At 45.2% G+C, this 22,761-nt stretch overlaps 1 protein-coding gene and 1 long non-coding RNA gene across 3 annotated transcripts in view; both read right to left on the reverse strand.

Moving 5' to 3' along the window:
• PPARA (peroxisome proliferator activated receptor alpha) overlaps positions 1-6,785 on the reverse strand; it is a 48,998-nt gene extending 42,213 nt beyond the window's left edge. The window contains exons 1-2 of one of the 2 annotated variants that reach the window (XM_064142305.1): positions 6,764-6,785; positions 591-653 (exon numbers count right to left, since the gene is read on the reverse strand). The gene's annotated coding sequence lies outside the window, so the exon portion shown is untranslated. Of the gene's footprint in view, positions 1-590; positions 654-6,763 lie in introns of those variants that run through there. The other variant, XM_064142306.1, reaches the window with a different exon arrangement.
• Positions 6,786-15,141: 8,356 nt separating this feature from the next.
• LOC135174773 (uncharacterized) overlaps positions 15,142-22,761 on the reverse strand; it is a 30,875-nt gene continuing 23,255 nt past the window's right edge. Inside the window, exons 3-4 of the long non-coding RNA XR_010302083.1 lie at positions 17,185-17,227; positions 15,142-15,498 (exon numbers count right to left, since the gene is read on the reverse strand). This is a non-coding gene — a long non-coding RNA (uncharacterized LOC135174773). The remainder of the gene's footprint in view (positions 15,499-17,184; positions 17,228-22,761) is intronic.

Here is a 22,761-nt window from a genome sequence, read left to right on the forward strand (position 1 = left end):
CCCAATGTTACAGCAGCACTACACTGACATCTAGCTAACCAGGGTATATACCAGTATCATTCTGATCTTTTTTAATTCACACTAGAAAAAATCAAAATTCACTTAAGAGCACTACAGTGGAAGCTTTGTGTGATTATTATTATTATTATTATTGTTATAAAGCAACATCTACTCATAAAGCCTATTCTTACAGACTCAGTGATCTCTGGAGATCCCTTCCAACCCCCTTTGCTCTGAGGACAAACTGTTAAGTTATAGTTTCCAAGATGCAAACACGCACACATCCCACAAGCTGTCTTTGAAATTGTCCCTTTAAGTGCCATTCACACCCTAAAGGTAGAGATTTTATTTTCTATACTAGACAAGGCCTATAAAAAATGTAAAATACAGCTAAAAAAAAAAAAAGTTTGATCAAATTGATTCCCCAGTCCACTCAACTAAAACCCAAACAAATTAAAGGCTGTTAAAGCTGTCAGATTAAACAAAAAATGTTACAATTCCAACATGCTGTAAGAAAGTGTTTCAATATACTGGAGTGAATTTAACTTAATTTATTTTGCCAGTCAAGTATGATGTGCTTTTTTCCTCACCTTGCAACAAGTATGCCACGTGCAAGAGAAACAGAACTCAGAACTCAAATGTCATCAGGAAAGCTGAAGCAAAGAAAGAGAAAAATAAAGCTATTTGCAATTTTGAACTAAGAGCTGCTTCTAAAAAACATTAAGAAAGTTTACATTGCCCTCTTTGATCACTTCGGGTCAACATGGAGCACTATAATTGGTTTTCTAGAACAAGATGAATATCCTAGGCCATGTTTCCTACTCTCCTGCAGGACATTATCTTCTCAATATATTTTTATAACCCTCAACACATAATGTAGAACATAACAGCATAACATTACAAAAGTCATCACTGAAATGTAATCCTTTCTCCATGGTTTAAAATTCAGAATGCATTTTTAAGGAAGACTACAGTACTGATGGTTATGAATAGAAAACAAAGGCTGAAAAGCGAGTGAGAAACTCACCAAGGTTTTCAGGCCATTTATAACAAGGAACCAAAACTCCCTATGCTACCTGACTGCAAAGGACAGCAGTCTACACAAGGCATCAATAGATGGATAGGATTTTTTTTTTTCTTTTCAGCTATGCCAAGAGTTCACAGGATCACAGGATGTCAGGGGTTGGAAGGGACCCAAAGAGATCATCGAGACCAGCCTCCCTGCCAGAGCAGGACCATACAATCTAGCTCAGGTCACAGAGGAATGCATCCAGACAGGCCTTGAAAGGCTCCAGAGAAGGAGACTCCACAATCTCTCTGGGGAGCCTGTTCCAGTGCTCTGTGACCCTTACAATAAAGAAGTTCCCCCTAGTGTTGAGGTGGAACCTCTTGTGCTGCAGCTTACATTCATTGCCCCTTGTCCTATCACAGAAAGCAAGTGAAAAGAGTTCCTTCCAAACATGGGAAAGGAAATGTAAAGCTGGCTACCCAGCTCTGCAAGCCTCCGATAAGGTCTGCGCAGGCTCTCATCCTCCCAAAACGCTACATTGCCCTACTTGAAAATCCCAAACCTTGCCATTAGAAGTAACTAAGAGCCAATGGCTGCTTGATAGCTCATGCCAAATAACAAAGGTTACATAATAGCGGTTGAGCTTTTGAGTAGACTTGTGACCACATCACATGAACCACAACTGCCCTCAGTTTCAGTGTGAGGCCAGGTAGCCTGAGCATTAAGTTGGTGATTCTGAATTTATGAAGGAAATAGGGTTTATAGCTTATTAATCTTGCTGCCTGCAAAGACCACGTGAATTTCAACCCAGTAATCCATGTTAAATGCCAACAAGAAACTCTGTGCATATTCTACAATGCAAGTAAAATTTGATCAAAACTTCCCTTCCCAACAAAACTTATGCAACGTCTTTATTAGTGCACAACTAAGACATCCAATGCCATCAGTGCGCCAAACATCATTATTACTGATAATCCTGTCTGACGAATCCTGTACTCATACTTCTGCCACCAGAGAGATTAGGGATTGTCAGTAAGGCTGTGCTAATCTTGATATGAATACAAGGCAATGCCTTGTAGCACTCCTTTCCATTACTTTTTCAACGCTATCTTTTTCACTTACTGCACAGCCCCGCGGGGAAAACCAAACCCACGTTTTTCTCCTCAAACCACAACAGCAAATAAGAGGAGGAACTCCCACTGACCCACTCCTCCAAGGATATCGCGTTCTCCTCTGACCGACTGCCTGGTAAATCACAATCCGCCTAACCAAGCCAAGCCAACAGAGGTAGACTTCACTTACCTATCTTCTGCCTAGTGCCCGAGTTAATGTCTCAAACCACGTCAAGGACAATTCAAACGCGCTGCGTTAGAGCCGTGACAGTTACAAACTATCACCGTATCTGACGGCACATTGCCTTTTCTGTTCCCCACCCCCGCAGTACACTGAAGTCTCCCCACGAAGTTTCCAAGCTCCCTCTTTACCTACACATACCAAACTCTGCCAAGGCCGGCTCAAGCTCGTCTTTTAACCCCACTGACCCCGCGCTGCCGCCCACCGCGGGTCTCGGCAGGGCGAACAGCTGGCGCGACGCCCCAGCGCAGCAGCCCCAACAACTAAAGCATCTCCCCAGGCCAGCTAACTCCTTCTCTTCGCCTTTGCCACCGCCTCAGTCTTTGCAGTGAGCTTCAAAACACAGAAACATAAAAAAAAAAAAAAAGGGGGGGGGGGGGGGGGGGGGAAGAGAGAGAGAGACGGATAAAAGGAAAAAAACAGATGACAAGCAAAACCGCCACCGTGTGAGCGAAGTAAGGGACATCACCCAGCCGCCCTCCCTCCGCCTCCCCCCTCAGCCGCCAGAGCCCCATCTGGCACTCCGACAGCCGCACGGGGCCGGGAGGGTACGGACGCCCCTACAGCAATACCGTGGATTACTGGCGGCCCGCAGGCAGGCGGAGAGGCGCAGCCGCCCGCATGGGCACAAAGGGTCTGTGGGCAGGGTCGGGTCGGGTCTGGCAAGCACCACCTCGTTCCCCGGCTGCCGATCTGCCGTCGGGGCCGCCCGGCTCTCGGCGCACACGCGCGCTCAACGCCACCCGGCCGCTGCTACCGGCGCGCCAGCACCCTCTCTCCGCCAGCCTTGGCCAGGGCGAGCAGCTGGCGGGCGCTGTCAGCCCGGCGGGGCGGGGGTCCCTGAGGGGGCAGGAGGAGGAGGAGAGGACAGGCGCCCAGCCGCCGCGGCTAGCTGACTCGGGCGGCAGGGTGACAGGTACCGGAAGTGAGGTCGTGGCACACACCTCCCGCCACGGCCGCGCGCCATTGGCTGCGCGCGGACAGGCCTGCGCGGGCCGGCCGCAGCGCGAGGGCAGGCGCGCGCCTCCCCCGCCCCCCCGCTGCTCCCCTCCCTCCCGTGGAGCCGGCGGCGGGAGGCAGCGCTGGGTGCGGGCGGGCGGGCGCAGGGCAGCGCCTGCCGCACTCAGGCGGTGAGGGGCGAGCGGCCGCCCCGGCCCTGAGGGGAGGTGCGCCCGGTCCTGGCGAAGACGCTTCCCCTCGAGTGCGGCCGGCTGAGAAACTGTGGTCTTCAGAAAGCGGCTGCGGGGCACGTCTACAAAGCAGCGCCCCAAGCCCCTGAACAAGCCCTTGAGATGGACTTTGGCTTCCTGAGGCTCTTAGAAAGGTAACCCCAAGCATAAACACTTAAAGGTTTAATTCCCCGCCTCGATTTCTGCTCTGCCCGCTTCCTGCATATTAACGTGTGTCCCTCACGCTAGTGGCCCTCACGGTACGAACACTGTCATTAGGGGTTTAAATCACATAGCTGCATTTTCACTGTCGAACTCTCACGCCAGCTGGGGGGGTGGGGAAGGGCTTTACTCCTGACCCGCGTAGTCAATCGCCCGAGTGCCGAGAAAACACCATGACCTGTTTGAGATCTTGTCTTACATGTACCAAGCACAAACACATGAGCAGCTTCTGCTTATTTGTACTCAATGGAAAGATAGTTTGTGGCAGTTCAGAAAATAGCAACACAGGCCTAGAGGAGAAAAAAAGGAGAAAGCTGTGCCCCTACTGCAGCAAGTACTGCATATTGTTTCCAGCTCTGGAGCCCTCAGCACAGGAAGGACATGGAGCAGGTCCAGAGGATACCATGGAAATGACCAGGAAGTTGGAGTACCTCTGCTGTGAGAACAGGCTGAGGGAGCTGGGGGTGTTCAGCCTGCAGAAGAGGAGGCTCAGGGGTGACCTCACTGCTGCCTACAATTACCTGAAGGGACATTGTAGCCAGGTGGGGGTTGGCCTCTTCTCCCAGCAACAGAACAAGGGGACACAGTCTCAAGTTCTGCCGGGGAAAGCATAGGCTGGATGTTAAGAGGAAGTTCTTCACAGAGAGAGTGATTGGCATTGGAATGGGCTGCCCAGGGAGGTGGTGGAGGCACCGTCCCTGGAGATGTTCAAGAAGAGACTGGATGAGGCACTTGATGCCATGGTCTAGTTGACTGGATAGGGCTGGGGATAGGTTGGACTGGATGATCTTGGAGGTCTCTTACAACCTGGTTGATTCTATGATTCTCACTCTAGCTTCAACCTTGACAACCTTTCAGATTCTAATTAAAACTGGGTTTAGTTTGTGCCTTGATTATTCCTGAGTGCCATGGGACTCATAAAAAACATAAGAAAGTCACAGCAGTGCCAGTGAAATGTGGCCTCAGTTCATCTTTTGGCAACAAGACACATTTCTTCTCTTACACCTCTGAGTTTCCAGTGCTTTCTGAGGTTTAGACCTCCTCTTATCACTCTTTGAACCTGAAGCCTAGAAAGAGGGAAGGAAAACAGAAGAAAACACCACATGGAAATTAAAATACAAAAATATTAGCATGTTCTGTACCCAAACTGGCTGTGTTGCAGAGCCAAGAGTAAATCCTTGTGGTCGTATTCTTACCCTCGTAACAGCTGGGCTATGCCTACGACATATCAGTGTTTCCTGAAGAACCAGTTTTATTTCATCAGAAAAGGCATCAAGGAGAATTGAGACCAGTTGTGTTAACCATCTGGTCCCAGCACCCAGGTACCCAGGAGTGTGTAATTCACTAATGTGTGTCATGAGAGTCATCTCTGGAGTCCCTTAGCCTCAATCAGCCAGACTGGGTAACCTCATGGCTGCAGAACACCTATATGCCATTCCTTCTCTGCAGGTGACAATGGCATGGAGGGGAAGGATGGAGAGATGATGTATAACCAGGTCTTTTCCCCAGCAAGGAGCTGAGGCACGATCAAGGCATAAAATAAACCCAGTATAATTAGCAAAGAGTAAAAAGTGACAGTGGGAGTCCCAGAGAGACGTGCTGGAAAAGGTGCTCTGTGGGCACTTGCAGCTCAGAAAGCCAACAAGATCCTGAGCGGCAGCAAGAGAAGTGTGGCCAGCGGGTCAAGGGAGGCGATTCTCCCTCTCTACTCCACTTGGGCAAGACCCCACCTGGAGTACTGTGTCCAGTTCTGGAGCCACTATTACTAGAAAAATCAGGAGGTGCTGACACATGCCCAGAGAAGGGCCACAAAGATGATCAGAGGGCTGGAGCACCTGTCCTGCGGAGACAAACAGAGTTTGGGCTATTCAGTCTGGAGAAGAGAAGGCCCTGAGGAAACCTTATTGTGGCCTTCAAGTGTCTGAAGGGGGCTACAAGAAAGCTGGTTAGGAACTTTCTAGGCTGTCAGGTAGTGATAGGACTGGAGCAAAACTAGAAGTGCATAGATTCAGATTGGATGTTAGGAAGAAGTTCTTCACCATGAGGGTGGTGAAACACTGAAACAGGTTGCCCAGGGAGGCGGTGGAAACCTTATTCATGGAAGTTTTTAAGGCCAGGCTGGATATGGCTCTGAGTAACCTGATCTAGTGCAAGAGCAGCCAAACAGAAAGGGATCTGGGGATGCTGATCAATACCTGCCTGAACATGAGCCAGCAGTGTGCCCAGGTGGCCAAGAGAGCCAGGTGGCATGCTGGCCTGCATCAGGAATGGTGTGGTCAGCAGGAGCAGGGAGGTCATTATGCCCCTGTACTCTGCACTGGTTAGACCACACCTTGAGGACTGTGTTCAGTTCTGGGCCCCCCCAGTTTAGGAGGGACATTGAGATGCTTGAGCGTGTCCAGAGAAGGGCAACAAGACTGGTGAGAGGCCTTGAGCACAGCCCTACGAGGAGAGGCTGAGGGAGCTGGGATTGTTTAGCCTGGAGAAGAGGAGGCTCAGGGGTGACCTTATTGCTGTCTACAACTACCTGAGGGGTGGTTGTGGCCAGGAGGAGGTTGCTCTCTTCTCTCAGGTGGCCAGCGCCAGAACGAGAGGACACAGCCTCAAGCTACGACAGGGGAAATTTAGGCTGGAGGTGAGGAGAAAGTTCTTCACTGAGAGAGTCATTGGACACCGGAATGGGCTGCCCGGGGAGGTGGTGGAGTCGCCGTCCCTGGGGCTGTTCAAGGCAGGATTGGACGTGGCACTTGGTGCCATGGTCTAGCCTTGAGCTCTGTGGTAAAGGGTTGGACTTGATGATCTGTGAGGTCTCTTCCAACCTTGGTGATACTGTATCCCTGCCCATGGCAGGGGGGTTGCAACTGGACTATGCTTCAGGTCCCTTCTAGCCCTGACAATTCTATGATTAAGCACCTAACATTTGTTGTTACTGTTGTTAGTCCTTTGAAATTTTAAGTCATAAACCTCTGAATCTTACAGGGTACATCAGAGTGCTGAAAAACAGACTTACAAGCTTTGGGGTATGACCTGTGCAGTAGCTTTAGGTCTTTATCCACCTGAGGGAAAAAATTATCAGTATCTTTTCCAACCAACCCACTGAGCATCTGAAGAATTGCAGCTCTCAGCCACAGCAGCGTGAAATGAACTTGCTTAGGCCACGTGAAAATTAGGACATTTTGAAGCAGAAACACACACGGTTTGAGATAAGAAGTTGTGAAAAGCTCTGGCTGTCAGGCAGCTTAATAGACTAAAATCCTGAACCACATCATACTCATCAGCTACCCTGACCTGGCTTCACACAGCCAGGACCTCACCTCATTCTGAATACAGCAAGTTTTAGTTTAGTTACAGAGTAAGACAGAGTTTTAGCCACTCTGACATAAAAGAGTGTCAGAGAGATTGGAGTTTTATTCTGTTTTTCTTGTTAGGGATTCTCAGACATTCTCTCCATGCTCATTCAGTGCTTCATCTCACAGATTCATTCCTGCTATTGTTAAACCTTTATAAGTGAGCAGAAAGAAGCAGCTAAAAAGAGAAGAGCTCAGCCATAGTAAGGACGTCCAGCCAGCACCCATGGGTGATGTGGCACTGACCATTGGTTCTCTATCCTGGTTAGGGGCCACCAGGCCTCCCAGCCTTTAGATCCCACTCCCATTCACCCAGTGTGCACCATGGGGACTCACCAGTGATGATAGGAACAGGATCCCTCTGCCCAGTTGGGCAAACTTAGAGCTCGTGCCTTTCCTGAGGCTGCTTATAAAGGGGAGTGGGCAGGGAGGGCAAAGTGGTCACACCTGGGGTGGGAGGAGACTCCAACAGAACTCAGGTGCTCTGGATTTGGGGGAGAAATGTGGGGTGGGAGAAGGGGAGGTAAGGAGGGAGGTGAGGAAGAAGGGAGATTAAAAAAAACCAAACCAAAACGAAAACAAACCATACAAACAACAACGAAAAACACTGCATTGAAACCAGCTTTTTCTTCACCAACCCTTTGTCATTTCTGCTTGGAGCAGTAACCAGACATCTTCACTGGCTCACTATGTTGGCTGAAGAAAAGCAAGTCACCCCTGTCTATGAGAAAAAAAAGAGGAAATTAAGAGGAAAACTAAGAAATAAAAATGAAAAACAAATATAAATTACATATATATATATATACACACACACAAAGCATGAGGTCTTTCAGCAAGTTCTGCATGGGCCAGCAATGTGCCCTTGTCGCTAAGAAAGCCAGTGGCATCCTGGGGTGCATCAAGACAAGTGTGTCCAGCAGGTCTAGGGAGGTTCTCCTTCTACTCTGCCCTAGTGAGACCACAGCTGGAGTAGTGTGTCCAGTTTTGTGTTTCCCAGTTCAAGAGAAACAGGAACCTGCTGGAAAGAGTCCATCGGAGAGCCATGAGGATGATATGGGGACTTAAGCGTCTGGCCTATGGATAGAGCCTGAGAGCCCTGAGGCTGTTTAGTCTGGAAAGGAGGAGAGGGGATCTGATCAATGTCTATAAATATCTGAGGGGTGGGTGTCAAGTGAGTGGGCCAATGTATTTTCAGTGGTGCACAGTAATAAGACAAGGAGCAATGGGTACAAACTGGTTCCACCTCAACACGAGGAGAAACTTCCTTACAGCAAGGGTGCCAGAGCCCTGGAGCAGGCTGCCCAGAGAGGTTGTGGAGTCTCCTTCTCTGGAGACTTTCAAAACCCACCTGGATGCATTCCTGTGTGAACTATGCTAGGAGATCCTGCTTTGGCAGGGGTTTGGACTTAATGATCTCTAGAGATCCCTTCCAACCTCTAATGTTCTGTGATTCTGTGATCAGACCTAAGAGCAGCCTTCCAGTACCTGAAGGGGACCTCCAAAGAAGGCTACAGAGGGACTGTTTCCAAAGGCCTGTAGCAATAGGGAAGGGGCAGTGGCTTCAAATTAGAGAAGAGTAGATTTAGCTTGGATGTTAGGAACAAGTTATTTACCTTGAGGAAAGTGGAACACCAGAACAGCTTGCCCAGGGAGGTAGTTGAGGCCCCATCCCTGGGGATATTCAAGGTGAGGTTCAACAGGGCTCTGGGCAACCTGATCTAGTGGAGGATGTCCCTGCTGACTGCAGAGGGGCTTGGAGTAGATGACCAGTGGAGGTCCCTCTCAACCTAGACCATTCTGTGCCTCTTGTGATTCTGTTTAACTCCATGTATTTCTCAACCTTTATTACACTGGAGCACTCCATATAGGAACAACAGTACTGGTAGAGGCTGAAAAACCACCAGAAAGCATGCCTGAGAGTAAGCCAATAAAAGCAAGTACTAACAGAAAACATGCAGGTGAAAGCCCTTATATTGACAGGAAGTAATTTTTAAGGCCTTTCCAGACTATTCCAAGCCAGCTCCAGTCACAGCCTGACTTTTCAAAGGCTGATGCAGCTGTGAGGTCTGTCGTGATCAAACTAATACTTCCAGCTACAAGAAACAACTGACTTTGAAAGTTAGTTACCAGTTTTAACACTATTTCTCCACAGCAAGTGTGTAACAGAGCTCAGCTGAGAACAAGGATCAGGGGCTACTTCCATTAAAGATGTTATCTGAGCATATGATCCTAGAGGCCTTTTCCAGTCAAAACAATTCTACGATTTTATGATTCTAGATGAGCTTTTAATTCAGTTTGGTTTTCTTTCTTTCACACCTTATGTTTTCTCCCTGGAATATACCTAAACAAATTAAGCTTCTGTACAGTTACAAATACACCTTGATTTTCTTTGGGTGTGTGATCAGCTTTTAAAACTAGTTTCCCTCTTTGCTTATCAAGGAAGCTGTGGACAGTGAGGACACTTGTGTTTGAGTTTCTGTTCTGAACTTTCAGGCTGGATTTAGGAAGTCTCTTTGCATGTGTATTTGTATTGTTAGTCCCTGAGGTGACATTGTACAAGCACGGCAGTGTAATTCTCAAAAGTAAGATCCTGGCATGGTTGCAGACTTCTGCCTTGGGAATTTGCACATTTTGAGGGATTCACCACACCAGGGCGTTGCTGTTGCCAGTGAGAGGCACGCCAGGCTGTCTAGGCTTTATCCTATCTGTCAAGCTCAACTAGCTTTTCTGAGGCATAGAGATATTTCATTCATCTAGTCCTGGCTCACACACTAATGCTATCCCAAAGGCCATAAATACACAAAATATTCATTGGAAATTAAAATGAGTTGTGGGCTGTTTCCTATTTATGAGCTGTGGGCTCCCCATCCCACAGTCTCTAATAACCAAACTCACAGAAGCCTCCATCTGCAGTGTGGTTAGGGAAGAGGACTGTGGTTATTCTAGACAAAGCAGAGCTCCTTAAGCTCTCTTTGGAAGAGCAAGAGGCAAGAAGCTGCCTACATTTTGTCCATAAAAATGGCTGGTGTAGCAGAAGGCATCTGTGAAGCAGGAGAAGGTACCCTGCATTTCAAATCTTTCCCAGGAGACTGTGGTGGTTCCTTTGGTACAAAAAGCTCTTTTTAAGTGCAGGTTGCTAACTGGATTGCATCAATTTGTATCACAGTTCAAATCCTAACAACACAGTAAATATCATAAACATCCATTAGCTATTTAAATGTGCCAGCTTTTAGAATCAGAACTTAAGATTATTTACTAGGCTTTTAGCTGGAATAAGCTTTAATTAGTGTTATGTTCTATTAATATGCAATAACCATATTACTATTGCCTAACAGCTTGACAGTTGTGAAACAAGCAGCCAGGCTTGTGCAGTCATTGATTTTCCATCTTTCCAGTAGCCAGCTGGCTCTGGCAGAGGTCTCCATGGTCATGTATAGCATTTCTGTCACAAAATGTTTTCCTTTCCAAAACTAAAACACCTTTCCCTTTCTTTAAAGGCAAGATATGATGGAAGGTCTCCTAACAACTCTGTGGAAGCAGGTGAGCAGATCCAAGTCAACACAAACTCATTCAGGACTCTGGGAAACAGACTTTTCTAGCAGGTATTAGCAGTGCCTTTGCCACTTCCTCCAACCATAGGTAAAACACAGTAAGTGGGCTGACCCCATGCTCAAATATTTGCTGTGTTTTTTCTTGCTGATCTGATGACAGAGATTTTAACAGACAGTTAAAATCTGCCTTATTTACGCTGAGTCATCATGGAAGTCCTACATCTGCGTCAGGCCAAGCCCAGACACAGATCCAGGCTGCATACAGAGAAGGTTGAAAGCAGCTCTGAAGAAAGAGACTTAGGGGTGTTGGTTGCTGAGACGCTCCCCATGAGCCAGCAGTGCCCTCCTGCAGCCCAAAAGGCAGCCCAGAAGGCAGCCCTGTGCTCATCTGCAGCCAGAGGAGTGTGGTCAGCAGGGCAAGAGAGGGGATTCTGACCTTGATTTTGCTCTGCTGAGACCTCACCTCCCATCCTGCCTCCAGTTCTCCTGTCCCCAGCATAAGAAGGACACAATGCTGCTGGACTAAGTCCAGAGGAGGCCACAAAAATGATCCAAGGGCCGGAGCACCTCTGCTATGAAGAAAGGCTGAGGGATCTGGGGTTGTTCAGCCTGGAGAAGACTCCAGGGGGACCTTCAAGCTGCCTTCCAGTAGCTGAAGAAATCCTCCATAAGTCTGCAGAGGGACTTTTCCTGAGGTTGTCCAGAGAAAGGACATGGGAAAATGGTTTGAAGCTGAGAGAGAGCAGGGTTAGACTGGATCTTGGGAAAAACATTGTTGAGTACAAGGGTGGTGAATCTCTGGAATAGGCTTCTCAGGGAGGTTGTGGCTGCCTCCTCCCTGAGGGTGTTGAAGGCCAGGTTGGATGAGGCCTTGAGCAGCTGAGTCTAGTCGAGAGGTGTCCCTGCCCATGGTGGGGAAGTTGCAGCAGGTGATCTCTGAGGTCCCTTTCAACCTAAGCCATTCTAGGATTCTACAATCTGTGAGATTTATGTCTTGACTTTTTATCCTGAAGCTCTGTCCCAGCAGAGCAGTCTTTCTAAGGAAACATCCCTGGTGCTTTGCTTTGATGTTGATTTTAGGGCAGGTTGATTTGGTGGGGGTCAGTTGGTTTTAGATGCACGTCTCTCTCCTGGATTAGAACAAACCTATAAAGGTGATAAATGAAACTATATTAAGATAAATCATATGATGCTCATCTTGCCTCATTTTAGTATGACAGGTTCTGGATGAAACGAGGTACAAGTTACAGGTTTGCACAAGTTTAATGTTTCATCAAACTCTTTAGACATGAGATTAATTGTTTGTTTGTTTGTTTTAAATCTAAAGTATTTCCCAACAAAATAAGTGATTCAAGTTGTTCTTCATATGTAATATTTGTCAGAGATGTTTCCTATGCCATCTGATCAATGTAAGGCATGGACTCAGTCATTCAGACAATTTCTATCTGTATTTGAGAATTACTTTGCTCATTACTCTTTACTTACTAGTGGTTCACAATTTGTCAGTGTCAGCACCAAATATTCCAGCTGCCCACAGTATCATAATGGGTTTGGGTTGGAAGGGACATTAAAGTTCCATTTAGTTCCAACCCCCCTGCCATGGACTGAGACATCTTCCACTAGACCAGGTTGCTCAAGGCCTCATCCAACCTGGCCGTGAACACCTGGGTATCCATGAGCTCCCTGGGCAACCTGTTCCAGTCTCTCACTACCCTCACTATCAATAATTTCTTCTTAATGTCCTGACTAAATCTTCCATCTCGAAACCATTGCCCCTCATCCTGTCATTAGAAGCCTTTATGAGTCCCTGCCCAACTCCCCTGTAGCCCCCTTCAGATACTGGAAGGCTGCTAAGGTGTCCCCAGGCTGAACAGCCCAAACTCTCTCAGCTTGTCCCTATACATCTCTTTCTAAGAACAACATGGGTGCTTTAAACTTGTGAATTCACCCTTCTTAACCCAAACTGCTTAGAATTTCTCTCATAATCAATACCCTTTTTATGCTGGTGCTGTCATCATCACTCTGGGCAGCACCAGTGTTGAGAATTTTTGCACTGACACTTTCTGGATGTGACAGTTCTCTCCCATGCACTGTTACTATTGCTGTCAGTCCATTTCTCCAGTTCACTAAAAACCCTCTTTCATGAAAAACTATTTGCAGTGAACAAGTAATGCAGGATTCACACATTAAGGGTGAACTGAAAGCCAGGGGAAACAAGTATGTCCTGAAGGTTTTTTTGCTGAGGGGGAGCCCACACTTGAGCTTTCTGCAGGAACCACAGGTGGAATTAGGAACTCAAGATAGGCAATTACTCTGAAAGCTCAACTGTGTTTTTCTTTCCCATGTACTCCCTACTTTCTCTTCTTAATCATTTCTCCTTCCAGTGTAAAGTCCCTTTTCTATACATCTCTTTTGGCACTGGACACTTTGTTAGCAGATTCAGCCACGTGTAGTGGATTTTTTTTTCCTCCAAGAACTGCTAAAAAATGAACTAAATTTAGTGTAATAAAATTACACAGCCGCAGAAAACAAATCACTGCTTGGTATCTTGAACTGGGAAGAAGTTTTGTTATGCTGTTACTGGCGTTTTTTGCCTTTTCTGTCCTTCCCTTGATGCATGTGGGACTTGCCACAAGGTGTGGCTGGAGGCATAACAGTTGTCTCCTATATATGGAAGGGTTTTTTCCCCTATTATCCTTGGACATAGATGTACTTTGGTTAATTCTGAATCTAATTGCTTAATGCATTTTAATCTGTTGATCCTTATATTTCCAGTCCTTTGAACTGAACACTATTTGAGTATTTCCTATCTCAAAGAAAAAAAACCCAACCCTTTAGTATCTTATCCAGGCTTGAAGTCCTTTTTGTCCCTTTCCCCCCAATCTCAGTTTCACATTTGGTGTTTTCTCTGTCTTAACTGAGATTCTCTTCTTTGGCAACTTAAGATCTCTCCCTGTCATCACCACTGTAATTGTGATTCATCTTATTCATAAGCTGACTATTGCAACATCTCTTTTGGCCTTCACTCTTCCCCCTCTCCAGCTAAAGCTATTTTTTACTGTCACTCTCAAGTCTCTTTACTATTTACATCAACTAATGTCTCCTTCCAACTCACAATCCTTCTTTGCTATAATTCCCTGTGGCCTCTCTACTGTCCTTTAATAATCTGCCCTTTCCCTGAGAAGTTTTTATATGAGGATAACATATTAGGACACAGGAGCAAGAAAGAATGTAGGGTGAGTTGTTTTTTTAAGACAGTCATTAACAAATTCTCCTTGGTTTTCTTTTAAATGTGTCCTCCTATATACAGCTCTGCAGCATTTAGGTACTGCCATGAGTGCCTAGATCAGCTTACACGGTAACTAGTAAATTCTCCCAGCATACTTTGATCAGTACTTACTTATTCTTATCTGGCTTTAGTTGTAGCCTTTATCTAAGCTTTAGTAATTTCTGCACCTTTGTTCCTGCCTTATGCAGATTTACCACATAAATGTCAGCTTGCTGTGCTTTCATCTCTAAGTAACTCAACCCAAGCACAGAAAGTCAAACTGGAGTTGGAACTTGTGTTTGCCTCCATACTAAGTAGGTGCACTTCAGATCAAGTTCTTCATACTCCACAGCTGTAAGTACATTTATTTAGCAAGCAGACCCAGTGATTTGAAAAGCTGTTATTGCCAGAGCACCCAAGGAGAGCCAGTGTGAATAACGTACACGTATATTTGTTTTGGTGCAAAGTCCAATGACTTCTGAAGGTGCGTTTAAAGGTAAACTGTTTGTTTGTCTTTTTTTTTTCCACCGAGGCAATTAAAGGGGAAGTACAGGCTGCATGCTGCTTTCAGAGTGGTAGCACCTGGTGAGCAGGTAGGATACACACTGGGTGGCACTGGTTCTTTGTATCCACTCCAGTGCATTTTACAGAGCTCATCACAGTTTTTCAGTCCTTAAAGAACCTTAATGGCAGCAGTTTCTTTTTCTGTTTGCTTGTACTACTGCAAATGCAGGTTTTGAAAGTCTCTAACATTTCCTTCCCCTGAAGAAGGGGCAAGTATTTGTCTCACACTGTCAAGTAAAGGTTTTGAGTGTAGGTTCTAGGGTGGGTAAATCTGAGACTTACTCAAAGCAATTAGCTGAGTAACTATTCAGCTTGGTCTGTTTTCCTATCCTGTTTCCAGGCCATGATTAACACTCACTGCACTACACCCAGTCTTTTCCAGGGCTCACAGCTGAATTACTGACCAGATGCTAGAGCTGTCTTGTATGGAGAACTATCATATATTGCATTTCTGAGCTTGCATATCTACAAGTCAGATTTTAAAACAAAAAGCAACATACATATATTTGGGCTGCTACTTTGCAGACACCAGTTTCTCCTTAACACTTTGACTGTTCATGTCCTTGTTCAAGTATTTCTCACTATTCTTTACACTGGTCAGCTCTGCAGTGTGAGCAGCAACTGTTCATAACTCAGTCCTGGATAGTTGCTTGGGTTTGTTTTTTTTTAAAGCAAGAATGTACTTCTGAAATTGTTTAAAGTGTTTGATCAAACAATTTTCAAGCAAGACATTAAACAACACAGAAGAGAGAGATCAGATGAGACTTGAAAACACAAGCAGATTTACTGTGCTGTGAGGTATATCAATAAGTCCATTACTTGCTAGAAACTGGGGGAGACTCATCTCACCCCAGCAGCAGAAAGGTCAGAGTTTTCTGATCCTATGGCCTCAGAAACATCCCAACACCCACTTCCAACTTTTTTATCCTCATGCAATACTGCGCCACTCTTCAATTGTCTCCACTCCACCTCATTGCCAGCCCATGCTGTGAACCAGAGCAGGGGACCAGTTAGACTGAAAAAAGAGTGGAAAGAATCAACACTGATTTCCTGATCCAGTTCACTGCACAAGCCCCCTGCCTTGGAGAGATGGCATGTTGTGGTGAAGGATTGCTGGCTGAATCCCTTCCATATGTGCTACTTCTGAAATTAGCCTGACAGCAAATCACAGTCAAGCCTGATCAAAGAAACAGAGATGACTGTAGGGAGTGATATGAGTGATAAGGAAAATGGCTTATCTTAGCTAGAGGATGGCTATAAGGAATCCTGGAAAAGAAGGTGATTTTTGAATAGATCATGAGGAGCAAAGCTCATGAGATATCTGTAGGACCACAGCATGGGCAAGTCCTGGTTGTTCGGTCATAAGAAATGTAAACAGCGGCAGGAGCTGGAAGCCTTCCAAGCTTGCAGAATTTGGGAAGGATGACATTTCAGCAACACAAAAGCATCAGCTACTAATACTATATTTATCCCAACCATAAAGAATAATTTTAAATAAGAAGAGGTTTTGGAGCTGTGTTTAGTTGAAAGATATGTGTGGGATAGGGATGGATATCTTTGGACTTTGTTAATGATTAAGTAGAAGAGCGTGTTAAAGCCTATGGAATGGATAGCATGGTAGTAAAAATACTGTGACTCACTGAAAATTAGGGGTTAGCAAACAGGCAGAAGTAAACAAAATTGTACATGACAGATCCTTATGCAGCTAGACCTCTCTCTAGTGAAGCTGTGACTGAAATGCACTATTCACTTCTGGAAACCTCCTGGAAATAGTTTGATACTGAACCTGTAAGAAAAACATTGTTGTGTTCAGAGCTGGATGCAAATCCAGCATGCTTGCCAGTGCTTTCCTAGAACATTTACAATATTCAGCATATTTTCCAAACTTATTTTCTCCTAATAATAATAATCCCTGAGTTAATGTCTTGCCAGCTTAAAAAAAAAAAAAAAGACACAAAGAAACCTTCTTTTCTCAGAGCATTTAATTCACTCCAAATGCAGCAAAACCCAGAATAAAAAAATCTGGATGTATGATTTAAAAAAGGCAACAGCAAGCACTTCTATAAGTACCAGGCCTTAGAAGCCTGCTTTTCTGCATGCTGGTGTCACCAGATGTTTAGTGTTTAACTGTTTTTCCCCCACTGAAAAAACTAGTTTTTCAATTATTAATTACACTCCTTTTTCTCTTTTTTACCACCTGTTTATGGCTTGAGGTAATATTCAGCCTACTGCCACACTTGGCTTTAGAAATGGGCAGGCAAAATTCATAATGCTTGAAAGTCAAGAAGCAGGTATTCAAAAGCTGCCCCCTCGCCCGCCAGCTGCCTGCCTCTCAGGGTGTGCATACGCTTCTTGTCTGGGTTCCCTGCTCCAGCCATAGCTGGAGACCCCAAAGGTTCCCCAGGCCCAAAGTGGCTCTTCCCTGTATGATACCAAGGAGTATCGTACAAGAATGTTTAATTAGAATATACAATAGAATTTTGCATCTGTATTGACTCCTGCTCCCAGTTTCTTAGATTACCTAATTCCTCTGTGTATAGCCCTGCAAATCCTTGCTGAAGAAGGCACAACAGTTGCTGCTTATCCTGGGGGTTCAGCATGACAAAGTTTTGTCTGACGCTCAGACTGGGATTTTCAAAGGAACTCACATAGTTCAGGATGCCTCCAGTTTCTTTCTATTTAACCTTGTCTGCATACCTACCCCATATGTCTCCTCCTGAAATGTTTACGTTCTGGGAGTCTGCCTGCAAAAGATAAAGAGCCCTGTCACTCTTCCGCATGTCAGCGGCTCTGTCGTCACACACAGGCACAGAAAGCCTTTAATGCAACATGCACAGAGGGAGCTTCTGCTGCCACTGAGCAAAATGAGCTGAAGGCAAGGCACAGTTATGTTATTAAGGGATAAATGAGGCTAGATTAACCAAGGGTGTGAGTGTGCTGACATCACCTAATTACTTGGTGGTAGAATTACAAGTACTGTCTCTCCACTTCAGATGTTACAGTTAGATTAACTATTACATATTACTGTGCTCTAAGACAAGCACTTTGGTCTAAGTGAAAACAAAGCCAAGCCAAGCAAAAATGCATCTTTTTTTTTTTTGCTTCCTAAGGGTAAAGTTACAGACTAACCTTAGGACTGGAAACGAAGACCAGAAGAAATCTTCAAACCAAGATGCTGCAAGGCAACAGCAGTGCATTTTCTAGCAGCACAGTTATACAGCACTGTGTTAGCAGCGTAGTGTTGGTGTAGATACTCAACACTGAAGAAAACAGAAAACCCCTTTCCCTCCTCCTACCCCTGGGTCCTTCAGGCATAGGCTTCACCATTTACCTTCTTTAGGCTTTGGTATTTTTCAACACCCTGATGAGCCAAAACTTGACCCAGTAACTTGCCAAAAAGGCTGGATAGTTTTCTGTGGGTTAGTAAGTTGCACTGACTCAGCCAGGAGCCACTGAACACCAGAGCAGGTACAAGGATGAGGAGAGGGCAGGAAGAAGTGAGATCTTCCCCCTTGCAGCTGTGAGATATTACATCAGTTCAGTTGTTTGTTAAACCACACCTTGGGAAAAGGTGGTAAAGGCTACTGGCTTTGGATATTTAAAAATAGATCAAGGAGTGGCTGAAATCAGTATTGGCTCAGTTGGTTTTCCACAGCACCAATTTTAGTCCTCTTTTCTTCTCCCATTATCTTCAAACTCCTCGACTGGGGCAATATCTCTCTTAACAATCACTCACTGTCCTTTCCTGATGTTTTTAGATCAGTTCTTAAAGTCCTATTTCTTTTGCAAGCTTTTTTCCCCTTTTTTATTTACTCAACTCTCCATTGACTGCTATCAACATCATTATGCTAAAATCTTGTTTCACTTAATTTTGTAAAGTATTCTTTGCCTAGCTAAAGACCCTAAGACAGTTTAACAGCTTCCATTTGCTCTTAAAGACTCAAATCAGTCACTATCTTACTATGAATCCCAGGAACAATATTAAGTATTATTAAGCAAATAATGGTAGACTATACATGAAATAAATAGAGTGGGATATTGGAATCAAACTGCACTTAATACAAACTCAACCTCTGATTAGAAATATTAATGCAATGCTGACTATTTTTGTTTTAATTCCTAATTCCTAGAAGAACCCAGTTGGCTCAGCTAGCATTTTTTTTCTGTTTCTAGATCTTACAGTTTGCTTGGGGTTTTTTTTTTGCTCCAGAAATAGAAACTTTGCCTTTGATTATGTGTGTGTGTGTATAATCCTACTGGTGTTTTGTTTGAGCAATACACCTTCAACTGTTAAATGAATCTGGTCAGATTTACATTACCTTTAATCCCTAGATACAGTGTTTTCTTCTGGAAGGTTTTCACATGTTGTTTGTCCACATGGTTCAGGAAAGTTAGGCTGCCTTAGGATAAGCCTATTTTTCGTCATGGCCATAAAGCTGAAAGATGTGTATTGCACTACCAGGGATTGTACTTTGAAATCAGGTTTAGGTTTGGTTGCTAATCTGGTGCCCTGCTTTTCTCTTCTGTAAACAATGGTCTGTAGTGGCCAATGGGTCTGAGCCCAGCAAGGCTGTTCACTAAATAGCCTCCAGGTAGAGTTACTAGGTAGTGAAGGGGCAAAGCCCCACATTAAAAGAGAAGTTTGATAATACAAAATACACATGAAAACTTGATAGTGAATGCTTCTTGCAATATACCTCTGTTAGCAGCTTTCTGCATTTGGATGGCTGAGCAGATCCCTGTTCCAGAGAGAAACAACAGGTTGTACTCAGAGCAGCCTGTACCTGATAACAGCTTTCTGATAAGCTCCTGGATACCAAAAAGATTATTGAGCAAATATGTTTGATGACATTTGATGTTAAGTTTCCATTCCTGATCACAAGTCATCATGTGGCTCATAACAATTAGGTAGTTCAAATCCAAGGCTTTGTTGCTCCATCAGAATTAAAACTTATTTTTCAAAAATCCTCTGGGATATGAAGCCTCACCTTTATTCACTGGGCTTATCACAGAATCATCATAGAATGGCTTAGGTTGGAAGGCACCTCACAGCTCTTCTACTCCAACCTCCCCAACATGGGCAGGGACACCTCTCAGCTAGACTAAAGGCCTCATCCAGCCTAGCCATCACCACCCCTGGGGAGGAGGCAGACACAACCTCCCTGGGAAGCCTATTCCAGAGTTTCACCACCCTCCTACCAAAGAACTTCCTAAGATCCAGTCTAACCCTGTGCTCCCTTGGCTTCAAACCATTCCCACTTGTCCTGTCTCTAGACACCCTCAGGAAAAGTCCCTCTGCAGCCTTCCTGGAGAATCCCTTCAGCTATTGGAAGGCAGCTCTAAGGTCTCCTCAGAGTATTCTCTCCTCCAGGCTGAACAACCCCAGCTCCCTCAGCCTGTCCTCATAGCAGAGGTGCTTCAGCCTTTGGGTCACCTTTGTGGCCTCCTCTTGTCTCACTCCACCAGCTCTGTGTCCTTCTTCTGCTGTGGACACCAGAACTAGAGGCAGGATTGGAAGTGAGGTCTCAGCAGAGCAGAGTCAAGGGGCAGAATCCCCTCTCTTCCTCTGCTGGCTACACTCCTCTAGATGCAACCCAGCACAGGGCTGCCTTCTGGACTGCATGAAGGCACTGCTGGCTTATGGGGAGCTTCTCAGCAATCAAGACCCCCAAGTCTCTTTCTTCAGAGCTGATCTCAACTCACTTGTAGCAAAGTGCTACATACAAGGGTTCCAATAAAGGGTGTGATGTAGGCTTGACACAGCAGCTATGTTCTGTGAATGCCACTTCGAACTTAGCATGATTCACTGGTTTCTATGGATTTGGGCTCAGCAGTTGGAAACTGATATAAGGAAACAGAAAATTATGTACTGCTGAGATGTACTGGATGCAGAGACATCATGGAGGAAAGAAACAGATACCTTCATATTGTACTTTGCTGACAGTGAAGAACTTTGAGTGAAGCCTACAGGCAGGATTGTTATCAAAACTGTTGCCCTTTAATCTATGCAACCTGTTCATCCCATACCATGTGAGCAATTGAGCAAATTGACTAAGCTTCATCTCTTTCTTCAGGGCTTCTGTGAGATTAGTCTGATTAGTTCTGCTTTGCCAGATTCACTGGTACAGAAGAGAGACAAAACCAAAAACTTACTTAAAAACATTAACAAGCACCAAAATTATCTTCTCATCTTCTTCTCATACCATTATCATAAAGTATCAGTGGTCAACACAGCAAAACTACCAGAATACCAATGGGTGATTTCCCTTAAACTGACATTTCTTTATTCCTAATAATATTTTGTCTCTACAAATACAGAATTACCACCCCAGCCCCCCCAAACCTTTTGAACCTTAAAAAGAGTCCACTCTCTGTTTAAATACCTATCTGACAAGATCAAAACATTGTAATGCCTCTTCTAAGTATGTTCTCAGAAGCAGACAAAGCTGTATGGCACAGACAGCAGAATCTGTGCAGCTTAGCCATCAAAACCCACTAAAGCAAACCCTAAATCCAGTTTTAGCAAACCACAAAGTAGTTTTCTGTGGTACTCTGCAAATAGTTTCACATGACCAGCATCTGGTCTAAAATAGTAACAGGCCAATTATGCCATCCTCTAAAGTAATGGTTCTAGCATGATAAAAATATTTGCATGAAGTAAGCAGACATTGAGCAACTGTGGACTTTTGTACCAATGATTAGGTTGCATCAAGCCATGTTAAAAACAATGTGGAGAGACTAGAAGAACACTGGACCAGCTTGAACTCTTTTTCTGTTCTGATGCCTGGGAGAATATCCATGCTTTGAACAAGGATGAAAAAAGACTTCTGCTACAAAAAATAACCCCCCAGGTCTCAAAGAAACACAGTTCTTCCACATTCCTAATCCACCTGACTGATACTCCAGGCTTTACAATATTCATTCTTTCTCCTGAAATCACCAAAAAGGCTTTTGTAGCAGGGAAAAAAAAGGCAACAAACCATCTCTGATACTGTTTTCAGGTTTACATATTGGGCCAGACCCTGAAAGATGTTCTGAACCTACAGTACACTTTGCTGACTCATAATCCCCAGAAATAAAAACGAGCATATCTGTCTCCTGAAGAGAGGGGAGACTTCTATGCTCCAGCACAAAGAAACTTAGCATACAGTCTCCCCATGTTTAGACACTGAAGCTGGAGCCAAGTGAATTTAATGTCTTGATACAGCTTCTGCAATCTTAAAATCATTCTTGTGTTCCTTTCTGAGAGTCCAGGAAATCACCATGCCCAGGTAGCTGTGGCTATTAGTATTTAATAGAATATACTTAAAATCTCTGACACGATTCAGAATTTGTCTATGAGCACAGTACATAGCTCATAGCTGAAGTGTGGCAAACAGATGGGGAGAGGGGATTCTGCCACTTTGCTCTGCTCTGGTGAGACCTCACCTCCAGTACTATGTCCAGCTCTGGAGCCTTCCACATAGGAAGAACATGGACCTGATGGAGAAGGGCCATGATCAGGGGGCTGGAGCATTTCTGCTATGCGGACAGGCTGAGGGAGCTGGGGGTGTTCAGCCTGAAGAACCTTGTCTATCGGCAGGGATGGGGCCTCAACTACCTCTCTGCACAATCTGTAGCAGTGTTCCACCACCCTCATGCTAAAGAATTTGTTCCTCACATCCAACCTAAATCTACTCTGCTCTCATTTTAAAGCATTGACCTCATCCTGTCACTGTAGGCCTTTGCAAACAGTCCCTCTGCAGCCCTCTTGGACCCTTCAGGTACTGGCAGATTGCTCTTAGTTGTGCCTGGAGCCTTCTCTTCTCCAGGCTGGACTCTCCCCAGCTCCATTATCCTGTCCTTGTAGCAGAGGTGTTTCAACTGCCTGATCATTTTGTGGCCCTCCTCTGGCCCTGCTCCTTCAGGTCCATGCCCTGCCTGTGCTGAGGGCTCCAGAGCTGGACACAACACTGCAGGTGAGGTCTCATCAGAGTAGAGCAAAGTGGCAGAATCTACTCTCTCCATCTATGGCCATGCTGCTTTTGATACAGCCCAGGCTGCCATTGGCCTTCTGAGCTCCAAGCACACACTGTTCACTCATGTCCAGCTTCTTATCCACCAGCACCCCCAAGAAGAGAATAACTGTCTTGAGAAGAGAGTAAGGGCCTTTAAAAGCTGCCTCTTTGATAAATGATGGCGTTTCTTTAGTTGATAATAAGGTTTAGCCTCTCTGAAATTCAGAATTGACACACATTTCTTTTTTCAGTGATAAAATCACTTCCTCATCCTAGCAGGA

Source organism: Pogoniulus pusillus, chromosome 4, assembly GCF_015220805.1.
Source record: "Pogoniulus pusillus isolate bPogPus1 chromosome 4, bPogPus1.pri, whole genome shotgun sequence".
Classification (NCBI taxonomy): domain Eukaryota; kingdom Metazoa; phylum Chordata; class Aves; order Piciformes; family Lybiidae; genus Pogoniulus; species Pogoniulus pusillus.